The sequence below is a fragment of the Jaculus jaculus genome, chromosome 6, assembly GCF_020740685.1.
Source record: "Jaculus jaculus isolate mJacJac1 chromosome 6, mJacJac1.mat.Y.cur, whole genome shotgun sequence".
Lineage (NCBI taxonomy): Eukaryota > Metazoa > Chordata > Mammalia > Rodentia > Dipodidae > Jaculus > Jaculus jaculus.
Genome location: NC_059107.1, coordinates 128,148,618 through 128,165,808, shown reverse-complemented (window position 1 = coordinate 128,165,808; position 17,191 = coordinate 128,148,618).

The following is a 17,191-nucleotide window of genomic DNA, read 5'->3' as shown; positions in this document are numbered from 1 at the left end:
CAAGCAACTCATGGTCCAACCTACTTTGCAGCAAATAACCTGGTGTGATGCCCACACAAGTGTAATAGTGGCACACAGCCATGGTGGGGAACCAGCTGCTCTTGATTCGGCTAACTCATCCCCTCAGTGGTATGAGACCCATAGCTGGATCTGGAAAACAAGTCAGAACCATATCCAAACATAAGACCACTCTCCAATATCAAGCTACCAACAATCATGGGCTATAAGAGGGCCTACACCTATTAAACTCTCTATAAAAAAAGTAAGGGCTATCTCATTTGTCCTGGTGCTAACTTACTCTCCATTTGAGAATCTGCTTCTCTTTTTCATATAGATGCAGATCCTTAGGAGAGAGCCACCCTGTACTTCGAAAGGGCCCAGGCTGAAACTAAGGATAATTTGCGAAAGAAGCAAGGGTGCTGTTTTCCTGATGAACCGGATACCAGCATAAGGGGGAAGGAGACCAACACAGAGAAAAATCAATGCCTACCAAATCAGAGAGCCAGAGCCCCAGAGGCCCCCAACACCTCATCACTGAAGCAGACCAAAAATGAACCCAAAATGGCTCTGGGAAAATTTGCAGAAGAGAGGGCTGAAAGAATGTCAGAGCTACATGTTGGATCATGATATACAGAGACATTTATCATACCAATAACTGTGGGCTAACTCCACAATGCACGACCCATATACCTCAATAAGGAGTGGCCAATGGGGAAGGGGCAGGTCACGGAAGAGCCTAATAATGGTGCCAAACTGCCTGTACTTGCAGAATAGAAAACTAACAACAACAAAATAAAGTAAAAGACATACTAATTGAAATGGGGAGGGGATATGATGGTGAGTGGAATTCCAAAGGGATAAGTGGGGTGATGGAGGGTATTACCATGGGGTATTTTTTATGATCATGGAAGTTGTTAATAAAAAATTTTTAAAAATGAAAAAAAAAAAAAAAAAGAATAGAAATCCCAGCCTGGCATGGTGGGGCACACCTTTATTCCCAGAACTTGAGAGGCAGAGGTAGGAGGATTCCAGTGAATTTGAGACCACCTGAGACTACATAGTGAGTTCCAGGTCAGCCTGTGCTAGAGTAACAGAGTGAGACCTTACCTTGATCCCCCTCCCCTCCGCAAAAAAGAATATAAATATGCTCTACTTAATATTATAATAAATCTTATTTTGAACAGAGAAAGAAGATTCTATGTTGCTCGATCCCCCTGAACAGCCCTGAAAGGGCACTGACTCACAGACTCCAGGAGTCAGGTGAGAAGGTGAAAGCAGACTCGTTTGTTGAGGAAAACAGACATCTCTACATACCCCTTCCCTACTTCCCATTGTTTTACATGTGTTATCCCTTTTCATTGGCTCATTTCCTGTGTCAGCGGTGTCTGGGTGTTTAGGCAGGGTTTGTGTTTGCTCACAGGGGCTGTAGCAGTCACATAGTAGCATATGCTGTAATCTCAGTGCCTCCTCCCCGGGCCCCCCACACTGGCTATGCTTCTCCTACAATTCTAAACTCAGAGAGAGGTATCCCAAGTGAAGACATTCTTATTTCAACAGAGACAAAGCTGATATTAGATGCTTATTCCATAGTTCACATTTCAAGTTTACAATTCTGCTGCTTTCACCTGCTCTCATTGACATTGCTCTTTCCACTATTCTGTCTTCATTTTATTTTCCATTAGCTAAGAAAAGCAATGACACAAAGAAGCCATGTGTCCAAGACATATAATTTCAGACAGCACCAATACTATTATTGATTTTTGTTACCCAAATGATATGCTATAAAAGTGACAAAAGGATATAAAGATCCAGTATAAAATAAAACATGCTTCAGAATTATTAAATAGTTAGACCTAAAATTCTCACTGACTATAGCTTATTTGTTTTAACATAAATTTATCCAAACATACATGCACACACACACACACACACACACACACACACATGCTACTGTGTGTCTTTCTTTTCTCCTACATGGAGCAGTATTTTTAGTACATACTCTGCTTAATGCTAAAGGTGTTTAAGAATTTTTAAGTACATAAAAATAAAGGCTAAAATAATTCAAACTTAGGTGAGAAACAAGTATATGTGAATATGTGAGTATGTCTTATGAATACTTTATCATTGATTTCATTCAAATATACTACAGTTTCCATGAGTATTGTGACTCTAAAACAATAATACTTACCTTTTATAATTTCCAAAGAATCTCTGATAGAAGTAAGTAAATGAAATTTACAGAAATTCTCTCATTTTTGAGAAATGTAGAAGAACAGGAAAATGAGAAGAGACCTGCTCAAACTCCATTGTCACTGACTCAGAATGTTTAAGTCTATAGATAATAATGAGCAGGCAGGAGATGCACCACCAATTCATGTAAAACCAGTCTAGCAATTGGAATTATTTACCAATCAAGACAATGCAAAAGGCTTTCTTATATAAAACATATCATTTGAGAATTTGCTTAGTCATAATTAAGACAGTCATAATACCAAGAGCTCTTCCTTATTTATTGCTTAGTAATATATTTCTTAGTAATATATTAACTATCACTGACAGAAAAGCCCTGGGAGAGTTGGAGACAGTTATAATTAGTGCTTTAGAGGAGTGAGGAAGAGAGAGAGAAAGACAGAGAGAAAATGAGAGAAAGATACCACTGGAAGGTATTCTTTATATTTCATCATTACCTGGACTTCTATTTTTCTCCAGGCTGAAGGATTTCTCTAATGAGGGTATAAGTTTTAACAGAAATGAACTCTCACCTTCTGCCATATGGTCAGCTTTTCTATTTTAAAATTTACCAAGCCTTTATCTTCCTCCATTCGCTATTATATCTCACTGACATCACACCAAAAATTCTGCCATCCATCACTAATTTAAATTTTACCAATTTGTAGGATTCTGTTCTATTTTATGCTACTTTTTGACAGTTACCGTAATGCACATGATATATTTTGAACCATAATCTCCTCCCATATATTCAGTAATAGAGGCAGTAGTTATATAATTTATCTATAGAGAAAATAACAAATATTTTTACTGCCCTTCCTCTCAAAAATATTTTTAATGCCCTTCCTGTCAGGAGACAAAGCTCTGATAATTTGATGCTTTATCCATCATTGATCCTTAGTGTTGGCACCTGATTGTATAGTTCACTGCATAGTACAACACACTAGTGAGTTTTGGGATCTGCCAAGGCAGGGCTTGTTCAGTCACAGGGAAAGGAGAGGAGGGCTAGGTATGTTTTCAAAGCTCACATGAATATTGGTGTATGGAGAAGAATTGGATATTGAGGTATATTCAGGAGAAGAGGAGGCAAATAGTGGAGAGGAAAGAGTGCATACAAATAGGCAAAAGGCTGTGGGGGGCGTGCCAGACTGGGTATCAAGAAATTCCTCATGGGGAAGTAGCTAGAATGCTTTAAACATTTTTTGAAGTACCAATTGTACTACGGGAAAGAGACATTTGCAAGATGGAATCATTTAATAATTTCCTTGCTGCACGGCTTTAACAATTACTAATCAGAGGCCAAAATGTTTGTTTTTATACCATTGTATTTTTTTTTTCCTTTCCACACGCATGGATCATTTTTAATTAAACCAAGTCATCATAAAATTTAATCCAGAAATATGCTAGTTTAAAATACAATGGTGACTTAAAACTTCACCATATACACTATTATGCCTCAAATGAGCCATAAGTGTCTCTCTCTCTCCCTCTTTCTGTCTCTCAAGTAAATAAATAAAAATAAAATATTTAATAGGCAAAGAACTCTAGGCAGCAAAGGTAGGATGTAGTATAAGTCAGAAGACTCTACACAGTGCTTCTTGGATATGCAAGTCCTTGGACATTGGCCATGTGTCAGTTTCTTCCTTACAACAGTGCAAGGGTTTGATAGGCTGTACTACGGAGGCGACATGTGTATGACCTCTTATACTATGAAGACACAATATATGGAAGTGTTAACCAGTGGAAGGGTCAGAAAGTGCAATATCTAATAAAACAATTATGTTATTCTTGTGTATCATTCATAAAGAAGAAATATTGATTTTAGCTTATATTTCAAAGACTTCAATGCATGGTACATTTGCTCCAGTATTCAAGACTGTACTGAAGTGTCACTGTGGTCTTTTTCTCTTTGGGTGTTTTCAGGTTCTTGGTGTATTCCATAATAATTTAGTACATACATAGGTACTTCTGCAATGTCAAACATTAAGTGTAAAATACTAGTGAAGGTTTGAATGCAGTACCAAAGTGATAGTGTGTCACTTGAGTATAGTATAAGCACCATAGGGCACCAGAAAGTTGCCTGTAGCTTCTATTGATGAGGTTTCCATGGGAGCATGAACTGGTTATTAGCAGTGTAGTTTGGGTCATACTTTGGTTTGATTGACAGGTTTGGGTTATATAATGTTTTGATGACTACACATGTTCCACCTCACAATGTGTCTGATCTTAACCATATGTATGCACAGTTATTTATAGGTACAAAGTGGTAAATAAGGACTTCTAAAATGTTCACCTTTAGAGAATACAGTTTGCCTTACTGTTCATGCATCCAAAACCACATCAGGCTGGATGGCCATCTATAATTCTGATTCAGGATCTAAGAATATATTGAATGCATACTGATTATAAAGAGTGGTGCCAGGGGAGGAAAAAAAAAAACCTAGTCCATTGAAATGTGAGATAAGTGCAACCTTGTACATGTGAGGTGTCCTACATAACCAACAGGTTTTGCTAGGCACATTGTTTAGAATTAAAAAAAAAAAAAAGTAATCTTACAGACCAAGCTAAGCAGCGACCCCAATGGCTAAGTTATTTACCATACTTTCCTGCCTTGGATTCAGAACATCATGTTGGTAGAGGCCATTGAAGGACAAAAAAAAAAAAAAAAAACAAGAAACAACAACAACAACAACAACAAAAGCTATTCACGTTTTAGTGATGAGGAAAGAGAGATAGGCCAAGAATAACATATACCTTTTCAAAAACACGTCCCAATGACCTAATTCATCCAATTAATCCCACATAATAGCTCATTTATCTATGAGTTACTCAATGTATTAATTTATTGATGAGGCCAGCATCCTCATAATCCAATCAGCTTTCTATACTGCTACCAGATGAGGACCAAGCTTTCAACATGGGCTTCTGGGGCCCTTTGATATTCCAACCACAACATCCCATAGTCAAATTACATGCTTACTCATTTTTCTATGTCTTCATGAAACAGTTACATAATTAGAATTTGGGGCATTAGAAATAAACAAACAAGCCCAATATTGGAATGATATCTGCTTTACAATGTTCTGAACTTTTGACTTATGGTTTCAAAATAGAAATCAAAACATACCAAAACCTGTTAATTACTCAGTGTCATGGAAGTGCATTTGTTCCACGTTTTTGAGATTAAAATGTATAAACATTTTCAAGAAGGATGTGGTAGATATTTAATTATATTCCTAAGGGAGATGTTTAGAGAAACTTTTAATTTTGTGGCTTGGAATGCCTCTAAAATGGGATGTGGAAAGAACACGTTTAACATTGGGAATGAGCATTTGAGGACATAGGCCTTCTGTTTGAAGAAGATTTTTCTGTAACCAGATAGACAACTTGTTGCTTTTGCTAACAAAACATATATGATTAGTATAAAGTTGGAAGTGGTTTAGAATTATAGGTTATTTAATCATTGAAAGATGCCTTTGAATGTGAAATAGTCCAAGTGGATTTTTCTTATTTTTTAAATATATTTCAGCTCTCTGGTTTTCCATTAGACTGACTAGTGTATGTTCATTTGGGTCCCAGATGTTTTTCTTATATAAGGCTCTATTTCCTATATATTTGTTGTCAAATGTTACAAAGTTTATTGTGCTTCTATAAAGAACTACACTAAGAAAAGTTTTCATTTTTTTAAATGAAAATTATTTTCATTAATGAATATCATAAACATTCCTCAATGACTACATCTAGTATCTTCTATAGCAACACAGTCCATAGTACTCAAAAGTAGGATATGCATGTGTTATTTATCAGCATGTAAACAGATTACATTTCAGTTGATAATACTATATTAATTGAATGACACTTTTGAAGCCAAAGATACTTACGTTACAAATCATACTCATTGAGAGTGTATATAGTTACTACAAAAGACATTAACACAATGTAGATGACAGATGATTCCAAAGCACTCAATGTATATAGAACAGGTAGTATCCTATTAACGACTGCAGAATATGAGAATTTTTGTTTAAGGCATAAATAACTGCTGCTAGCTGCTTGATCTAATTCAGTATCTGAGCTTTAGATTCCTAAAAATACTCAATCATTTAGTAAGACTGACACAACAATAAAAATCTCAGTCTACAGTTTTCGAGAGGCCAAAAAAGCTATAAGTATATAGAACTTCTGCCCAATTGTCTTTGGTAGAATGTTGTGATAGAGAGGAAGTGTTGGCTTTGGTACCATACAAGAAATAGTTCAAGAATAGATTCAAATGGACCCACAATTGTGACAAGATTATTAGTGTCTAAAGAGTTGAGCAGTTCTCCAATGGAACACAGAGCCAGTTGGATTCATTACTTTAATGTTGCTGTGACCAAATACCTGATAGAGAACAACTTAAGGAAGGAAAAGTATATTTGGGCACATGATTTCAGAGAGATTTCAGTCTATCTAGTGTGGAAGGTGAGGCAATCCTTTGTAATGTGAGTGTGAGGTGGGCATGTTCTCACATAGAAGCAGATAAAATAAATTAAAAACAAAATTAGATGTAATCTCTATGGCTGCCCCTAAGGATCTCCTTTTCCTAGACAGATCTTCTCTACCTTCTTTTCCTCCTCTCCCTCCTCTTAAAGATATGCCACCACACCCCAGATCTCTCTTCTAAAGGGCTCCATGTGCGTTAAAATATTGACCATAACTACAGACCAATTATTTAAAAGTTGTGTTCATGGGGGAATTTTATGGTTCAAGCCATAACATTTCCCTGACCACAATTGGTTCATATTCATCAAGAAATTAAAAAAAAAATGCAACCAGTTAAACTTAAAAAGTCAATATCGGTTTTTTTTTTTTTTTTTTTTTTTGGTTTTTCGAGGTAGGGTCTCACTCTGGTCCAGGCTGACCTGGAATTAACTCTGTAGTCTCAGGGTGGCCTTGAACTCACGGCGATCCTCCTACCTCTGCCTCCCGAGTGCTGGGATTAAAGGCGTGCACCACCACGCCCGGCTTCAATATCATTTTAATGGTTCCAATACTGCTCAAAAGTCCACAGGCTCTTCTGAGAATCAAGGCAAACTCTAAAATGTGAGTCCTGGCAAATGATGACGATGATATAACAGCAGCAACAATCAAAAAGCAAGTTATAGGAAGTGAACAAAGAATGGACTAAAGCAAAGATGAAATTCAGCAGAAAATATATTAAATCTGGGAGCAACATTCCATGTAACATTTGAGTTACGTGGTGGTATTATCTGAGTCAATGGGCTTAGGAAATAACTTCATAACACCAAAACCCTGAAGTTTGAAGCATATGTGGCCATTCTCTTGGGCTAGTTCCACTTGGTATCTGAGCTATCTTCAGAAGATGTTGCACATTCCTGCATCTCCAACACCCTGGAGTTTCCATGGCAACTTAAGATTCACCTTCAGAGTTTCATATGTTACCTTTTGATGGCCTCAGTGCTGGTAATCCAACCTTGCTAGATATTGTCTGGTCTCACAGAATTCTGTTTGGTACCTTAGTGCAAGCCTCCACAGCTCCATAATTTTTATATGTTGCCTGCCTGCAGAGACAGTCATTTCTACCATTAATTTAGGATCTAAATGAGGGGTTCCTTTACCATGATTGTCACAGCCAATAAGGGCCTTGGCATTTAACCTTGGTAAAACACTCCTATGTGGCCAATTTCTAGTAGAGTGCCCTGGATGTCCTCTTTTTGGGCACTCTCTTTTGAACCACTCTCATGTCAAATAAAAACTTTTTAAAGGCTGTAGTGATGGCTCAGCAGTTAAAGACATGTTTGCTTCCAAAAACTGAGAGTCTGGGTTCAATTCCCCAGTACCCACATAAAGCCAGATGTTCAAAGTGATGCATGCCTCTGGAATTCTTCTGCAGTGCCAAAAAGTTCTGGCATGCCCACTCCCAATCTTTTTGTTTCTCTTTCTTTTTTTTCCTCTCTCTCCCCTTGAAAAAATATTTTTATTTTTTTAAAAAATAAAACAAATGTCTGCATTTTATACTGTGGAGCCTTTGCTGGGGAGGGGTGTTGTCCTCAAGGCATCATTTTTTTCCCAGTGCAAATCTACATTTCTTTTTAGAGCAATAACCTTTTAAAGAATTTTAGCCCCTTTTCCATACCTACCTTATTTACAATTTTACATGGACTTGTGCTCCTTTCCTCTACTTAAAAAAAAAAAAAATCCTTCTCTGCTTTTGCTCTCAGCTCTCACTGTAAATGTATTTAAAAGTAGACGACAGTAATCTTGCCATAGCAAGAATGAATGTTATTGTGCTGTAAAATTTCCTCAACAAAATAAGTTAGTCCATTACAATTCTTCTCACTCAAATTTTCGAGACAGAGGCAAAATTTAGCAGGTTCTTTGACACAATATAGCAAAATGACATTTAATCCATTCTTATAATTAGAAATAATTTGAATACAGTCTTTATTGGTCTTTTTAATGTTCACCAAATTGACCCATTAAACTGTGTTTATATCTCCAAACTCTTTCTCAAAATTTAGTTCGAAAAGCCTAGGAACCACACAGCCAAGTTTATCAGTTTGCACTCATGGTCCTGGGAAGAAGCCATCCTGTGTTAAGTTTTCAAGGCTGATTAGAACTTCAAGTGATAGTAAAATAGGTCCACAGTCAATTTATCTTGGGCTATTTTAACTCCTCAAGTGACGATGTAATGCCCACCTCCATGCATTACCTAACACCTTGGGATCAAGTAAATTCCTGGAATGTACAAACAGATCTCCAAGTTTCCAGCAGCACCAAAGCTAAAATGTCATCAGCTAGCATCTTAAACTTGTAGCAAACATTTCCCTGCTTTGCTATAATCCACTAACCTCATATTTCCACAAATGTATTTTCATTTTAAATTAAAACATTTTAATTTATGTCTTCCATTATTCTGTTCCTTTAAAACTTCATGGAAATGTTACTACATTGAAATATGGAATTTGAGATAATCTAAATCTGGTTTTCTATGCTCTGGTCACTCATATTTGGCTCCAGAATTAATTATCTCTTGTTCTCATTGAGAAGAGAGCTGCACTTTTTGTTATTAATACAAAATAATACACTACTCACTTCTCTTGTGCTAATTTTCTGTATTGGTATTGCGGTTTGAATGTGAAATGTACCCAAATAGTCATGTATTTGAACATGTTACTAGCAGTGAGATCAGGCCTTAAGAGAAACCTAGCTGGTGGAAGTGGTCATTGGAAATAAACCTTCAGGTTTATCAGCCCAATCTCACTTCCTGCCTCACTCTGCTTCTTCTATGGAGACAAAACAAACATTTGCCTTGTACTCCTGCCACAATTCCTTCCTGTTATAATGAACTATATCTCCTAAAACCAATATAGACTGAACTCTTCCTCTTACATTGCCTTTTGTCAGACGTTGATAGCAATAAGAAAAAGTAACAAACAACTATTTTTGTATTGAAATGACCAAATTCCCTACAGAAACAACTTACAGGAAGAAGGCTTATTTTGAAACATGGATTCAAAGTGATTTCAGTCCATCACAACAGGGAAGGCCAGACAGCAGACGCTGCTCTGTTCATTGTGGTGGGAGTGTTCGGCAGTGCCTTCTTATGCAGAATTCACCATCAAACAGAAAAAACAAACATACAAACAAAAACAATAGCAACCAAAAGCCCACGCAAACCAGACATGGGTATAATCTTTCAAGGCCCACCTCTAGTTGCCTACTTCTGCCAGCCTGGCCTTCTCTCCTTTAGTTCTTGCCAGCCTCTAAAGCTGTGCCATAAGCTAGGGAGAGAGCATTGGGATCTTGAGTCTATGGGAGATATTTCAGAATCAATACACATCAGTTGCTACAACCATTTTAGTGCTGAATAATCTTCGATTTATTGTATTTTGAGAAACCTGCAAACTCACTATACATGTGTTCCTTTCCATGAAGATGGCAAACAGCCTTTCCTGACTCTCCTAATATTTACTTGAGCATTTTTATCTTAAATTAAAAAGAAATTAGCATAAAGATTATCTTTTATAGTGAGAGAATATGCACGTGTTTCTGTTCCTTCAATTAATTGAAAAAGAGGCACTATTATTGCTTTGTTTGGCACAGAAACAAATCTTCAAAGAGGGGAAAATGGGTATGCCAACATATTCACAAAAGAAGAGCTACTTTCATAGATGGACCACAATGCTTTAAGCCCTATACAAAACCAAACACATGTTTTCTCTTTGATTTCTTTTAGCTGGGTATAGAGATTTCATAAATGATTTTCCATTAATGAGGAAATTACATCTCAATGGTTAAGCAACCAGTTGAAAATTAAACCCCATATATGTAGAAGGTTCAACTGACTATAGACCTTCCTGTTCCTGCTGTGAAAATCTGCTTTTCTGAATGAAAGATTTCTTTCTCCAGAGATCTTTCTCTAAAGGTTCAATTTCCCTAATTAATTAACAAGGACAATAACAGAGAAAATGAGCATTTGTTACATATTTCCATAAAATTAGTATTTAAGTTTAAAGCTGAATAAGGTACATGTTTTCTCACTCTATTGTGTTAGTTCAATAATTTTAGCAACAAAACAGAGATGAAAGATACATTTTCACTGTGGTATGTAGAAAATTTGATCATGGACTTAGGGTGTACCCCATATATTTATGCTCAAATATACTTTTAGATAACTAGTACTATTGACAGTGAAGAAAAAAACTATTCACAGTATAGAGACGTAGAGCTCTTTGACTCAAAAGGTAAAAGATAATTACCCTCTCTATGTCAATATGTACACTCAAAATATCCTAGTGACAATAAACTTGATTTAAAGACAGAAAATAAGGCATTAGTTGAAATAAGTTATGAGGCAATTTTTTAAGGGCTTAATTATCTGTAGCACTAGAAGAGGTGTGATGATATGCTATAGAAGAAATCATAAGCTGAACAGTAGGGGCTCATCTGCTCAGATATTAAATTGGCAATTAATTTCAACTATAAGAGGCAACAAAGCTTCACTTTGTTAGCTGATGGCTTGCAGGTTCTCAGAACAAAATTTCAGTAAATTAAGAAATGGAAAGAGGAGGAGAAAAATGTTGCCAGGAAACTATATTAACCATACTGTTTTACCAAAATTAAGGTTTTTTCTAAAATAGTATTATTTATTTTATTTTTTAGAATAGAACTTTTGATTGTTCTCTTATTTTGATTTTTCAGTGAATATTTGTAGTATCAATGAAGATGCTAAAAGTGTATATTTGGGAATTGTACAAGTCATAATTACTCATATCACAAGAAATATATAGAATTTTAGGTTAGGAAAATCATGCTGTTAGGATACTTTATGTACACTTTTAAAACTACAAGAGTTTAAGGTTTTCTTAAAATAAAATAACACTAGGTTGTTCTGCACAAGTATATGTATTTTTAAAATTTTAATTTATTTGAGAGAGAGAAAAAGGCAGGTCGAGAAAGAGATGGTAAGTATGGCCCAACTGGGGTCTATGGCCACTGACTACAAATAATCTCCAGATGCATGTGCCACTTTATGCAGCTGGTTTACATGGGTACAAGGGTACAGAATCCTGTTCGTTAGGCTTTGCAGGCAAGTGCTTTAACCAATGAACTACCTCCACAGCCCACAGTTGCTATATTTTATAGATATTACTGATCTTACAATCTTAATCTCCCAAATGCTCTCCCAGGCTCAGTGAACATTGTGGAAGAGCAAACAGAAACAATGAAAGGCAGAGAATGGGTAGGATGCTTTGTAATGGTATCATTAAGACATGAACTGGTCTTTGTATTTGTGACTTTATTACCTAGGCAAGTATTCTCAACCAGCCACCAAGTCATCTTCCCAGGCTCCAAATTATAATTATTTCAACATATAAAAATCTTTCTAGGGCTGGGGAAATGGCTTAATGGTTAAGGCATTTGTTTGTGAAGCCTAAGGACCGGGATTCAATTCCCTAGGACCCACAAAAGCCAGATACACAAGGGGTGCATGAATCTGGAGTTTATTTGCAGTGGCTGGAAACCCTGGTGCACTCATTCTCTCTTTCTCTCTGCCTCCCCCACCTTCTCTCTCAAATAAATAAAGAAATAAAATTTAAAAAAAAATCTTTCTAAACCAGTTTGTATACCTCCAATTTATCATTTCTGTACAAAATTATTTAAGGATTTATATCCATTCTTCTCCTGTAAATGAATATTAAGGTCATTTTAATAATTTTTAATTGTCTGGTTTTTCAGTGTTATGTTTAGCTCATGTTGCTACCACTAAGCACCTGACCAAAAACAGCTTGTGGGAGAAAGAGTTAATTTAGGCTTATAGACTTGAGGGGAGGATCCATGATGGCAGGGGAAAGCATGGCATGAATAGAGGGTGCACATCACCTCCTGGCCAACATCAGATGGACAACAGTAACAGGTTGCAGGAGAGTGTGCCAAACACTGGAAAGAGGAAGCTGGCTATAGCAACCATAAGTTCACCCCCAACAACACACCTCATCAAGTAAGCATTCAATTCCCAACTTGCCATCAGATGGGGAACACGCTTTCAGAACATGTGAGTTTATAGGGGACACCTAATTCAAACCACCATTGTATTTATTACTGTACATCTATTAAACAAGTAACAGTAATGTCTCAGTGAACATTGTTAAATATCAGACCTTTTCTTAATTACTATTACCTGTTATGAGGGGTAGGCCTCTTTTTAGGTCTCTTTGTGGTTGTCTCCACCTGACCTCCAGACTTTGTCTAAAATTAAGGGACACGCTCAAGAAAACTTTCAAACTTGACTTCAAAGAGAAAACTTTAGCTCCCCATTTCTATCACCCATAGATTTCTGTTAGGGTTAGATCATCTTGTCTAATGAAAAAATGCTATATTCATGTTCCATGAAAGGGAACGGATTCATTGTTGCAGTTGTGTGACTAGAGAAATAAGTGTCTTTTTTTTTTTTTTTAAACCAGGCTGGAAAGGATTTTCACTTTCTGATGTTTATATCGTTTTTGGGGAAAGCTCATTAACTACTTCCTGGGGACTTTGAAGCTTATTCACTACTACAATAGTCAAGAATGAGGGATTTGTTACAGACATTGTCTCAACACTAACCAATGTGATCATCCCTAATATTTATATATACTTTTAAGAATTCTGCTTGCTACCTCACAGTCAGTTCTTTCCCTGCAAAGTGTCTACCTGTGAAAAGCATTGTTGTTTGTAGTATGACTTTTCCTGGAAGAGTATTTCAATTCAACTCAGACAAAAAGAACTACAGTCCCCCCCCCCCCCCAAACCAAGCTGATTCAAGCCCAGATCTATGAACTGCTGTGAGACTCTTGGTAGCTCTCAGGTAGCTATATCACGTGAAGAAAAAAAAAAAAAAAAGAATTCCAGCATGGATAATGACTCATTAAACCGTATCACTGGAGAGCCCTGTACAACTTTCATGGAGCAACACCATGAAAGAGTCTCCTTTCTCCCAGTAATTATTTACCATTTATATAACCCAAGAAAGGGTTCTTGTGATTCCTTGAGTTTCTGTTGAGTACCGTGAGCCTCATAAGCCTGCCCTGTCTCTGCAACACTTATAATGGAATGCTTCAGCAGAGCAAACAGCTATATATTGTTCTTTTGAACTTTTGTAAGTTGGAATTAGATGCTTACAGAGGTATTCTGTTAACTTTTGTTATGTACCAAACAACCCTAAAAATTAGAACCTTTAAAATCACAAAAAAAAAATGTTGCTGAGTAATGCACAATTAAGTATGGGAGACAGGTCACCTTTCAGCTCCAAATCAACTGGGATCATCTCAGGACTCCCTCACTCAGATGCTTGGCAAGCTGCTGGTGGTTTCTGCCTGATATTTCAACAGATACAGGATTGGACCCCAAACAAGCCAACTTTCTGAGAGTTCTTTGATTTGATGGCTGAATTCCAAAGGCAAGTATTCCGGTAGAGAAATTTTAGCACTCTAAGAGTCATTTAGTATCACATTTACCCCCTTATTGCATAAATAATTAACCACTAAGGAAAGTCTGTGTTCATGAAGAATTATGTGTTACCCTGTACATTATTTGTTTGGAAAGTATGTCAGTGAATTTTCAATCATTTTCTAAAACAACAGCAAAATAAAGAAAAATTCTTCATTTTTTTTCAATTATAATTTTTTGTTAACAAGCATTTTCTAAGCATAACAAATTACCATAAACATTGAAGCATAGTACAATGTTCCTCTCCTAGACTCTGTAGAAAACAAATTTGGGCATGTTTTGAATGGGTTCTCAGTTCCCCATCTAATATGTTAAGATCAATGTTAGTTTTTAAATGACTTTCCCTTTTTGCCAGATTCCAAGTCACCTTAGCCATATGGCCCATGAAGTTTGTTGATAGAATCCATGGAAACAGCTGGTTTGATCACACTGACTTTTTAACATCAGAGTAGCCTGAGATCCTTGCAAGTTCATCCAAGTATGTCAGTTCCAACCAGGACTACCTTTCATCTATGTAGGAACCTTATTTATAGCTGAAAACTCTCCATTCTTTCTTCATATTTTATTGGATACCAAAACTAGCATGTGTAGCCAGAGGAAAGGATTACACAGGCATCATAAAAGAAAACTGTAAAAAATAAATGAATAAAAAGAAAAAAATTGTGTGTCATTAGAATTATTGCTATTAAAATTGATCTTAAATTTCATTCTTTGTGACTGAATTTTGATATTTTCCCATATGTCTGTTAATTCACTTCTGCACAGTTTTAAAGCAACTTGTACACTGTGGATGCTCCTCTTTATTCTGTGTGTAAACAATTTGTTTTCAAATTTATTGTTCATATATTGGCTTTTATTATTTGTGTAAAATAGCAGGCTTTATTATGACATTTTAACATATGCACATAATGTACTTGGTCATATTCCCCATCATATTAGCTGCTTCTATCCTGCTCCTTTCTCCTTTGATCAATTTTACAGCATTCAGGAGGCAGAATCAAGAGGATCACTACAGGGCTGGAGAGATGGCTTAGCAGTTAGGCGCTTGCCTGTGAAGCCTATGGACCCCGGATTGAAGCTTGATTCCCCAGGACCCATGTTAGCCAGATGCACAAGGGGGCGCATGCGTCTGGAGTTCGTTTGCAATGGCTGGAGGCCCATTCTCTATCTATATCTGTCTCTTTCTCTCTCTGTGTCTGTTGCTCTCAAATAAATAAGCAAAAAAAAAAAAAAAATTAAAAAAAAGAGGATCACTGCAAATCTGAGCTCAACCACGGTATTCATAGTGAGCTCCATTGCAAGTAGTTTCAAAAGCATATATCTCTATCGCTACATAATCTATATATCTGTCTGTCTGTCTGTCTATCTATCTATCTCTAATCTATGTGTCTATCATTTATTTATCACCTATATATCTATAAATACCATATATATGGCATCATAACTGTCACCTATTTTTAATTTTTCTGTACTTTCTCTTGCTGTTAACTTCTGGTTTTATTTAATTATTGTTTGTTGTCACAAGTACTATATCTGTTTTTGTATTTTTAAAGACTTGCTTTTTGGCTTAGAGTGTGATATGTACTGAAAAACTTCTTTGAAGCATGTGTATTGCATTGCAGGTAGATGAAATATTCTGTAGAAACTTTTAAATCCATTTGATCTATGGAAACGTTTATCTCTGAAGTTTCCCTGTGGATTGATCTTTTGTCTGATGGTCTGTCTACCTACTGATAAGAGGCAAGTATTGAAGTTATCCACTATTATTATTTCTGGACCTGACTGGCCTTTCATATTCAGTATGGTTTGCTTTATGAAATTTGGTCACCAATGTATAATGCATACTTAACTACAATCACTCTGTGTTCCTGATGCACTCTTTATCGAGATGAAATGGCCTTCTTTAGCTTGTCTACCTAAACTTAGTTGACAAACACTGCAGCAGTTGTCATTGTTACTCTGGACTATCTCTGGATTCTCTTTCCTTGGAATATCATTTTCAACCCATTTACCTTAAGACTACGTATGTCTTTGCCAGTGAGTTTAGTTCTCCATAGGCAGCAAACAGATCTTGTTTCTTATCATTTCCATTCAGGGCATTTACTTAAAGATATGTGCCATTCCTGGTTTTTTTTTTTCTGCTGAAGTATTATACTCTTTATTATAGTAAAAGCCCTGAATTTTTTTACTCATGTTTTTAATTGACAACTTCCATAATTATAAAAAATGCCCCATGGGATTACCCTGCCCCCCCCCCACTCTCCATCATATCCCCTCCCCTTCTCAATCTCTCTTTTATTTTGATGTCATGATCTTTTCCTCCTATTATGTTGGTCTTGTGTAGGTAGTATCAGGCACTGTGAGGTCATGGATATCTGGGCCATTTTCTGAGTTTTTTTTTTTTTTGATTATATGGAATACCATAGGGTCTGTTCTGTCTTCCTTATTCATCTTAAAGGTAGGATGGTTTACTAAACTAGTCATAGTTGCACCTTTCCTAATTCTCATTTATTTATATATGTTCTAGTGATTAGTGATATTTATTTTCCCAAAGTCTTTATATTATGCATTTTTTTTCCCTCTTTGTAAATAGGATTTCTTCTCTGTATAGGGTATCTACTGAAGCTCTATCTTTAGTTGATAGAAACCTTGGAAGGAAGGTCTTTATTCTTCAATTAAAAAATAGTTTTGCTGTCAATAGCAATTTTGTTTTAAACTCTTTTCCTTTGGAGTTTGAACTGTGTCATTCTAAGCTTACCTATGCTATTCTTCCTTTTTTTTTTTAATTTTATTTATTTATTTGAGAGCGACAGACACAGAGAGAAAGACAGATAGAGGGAGAGAGAGAGAATGGGCACGCCAGGGCTTCCAGCCTCTGCAAACGAACTCCAGACGCGTGCGCCCCCTTGTGCATCTGGCTCACGTGGGACCTGGGGAACCGAGCCTCGAACCGGGGTCCTTAGGCTTCACA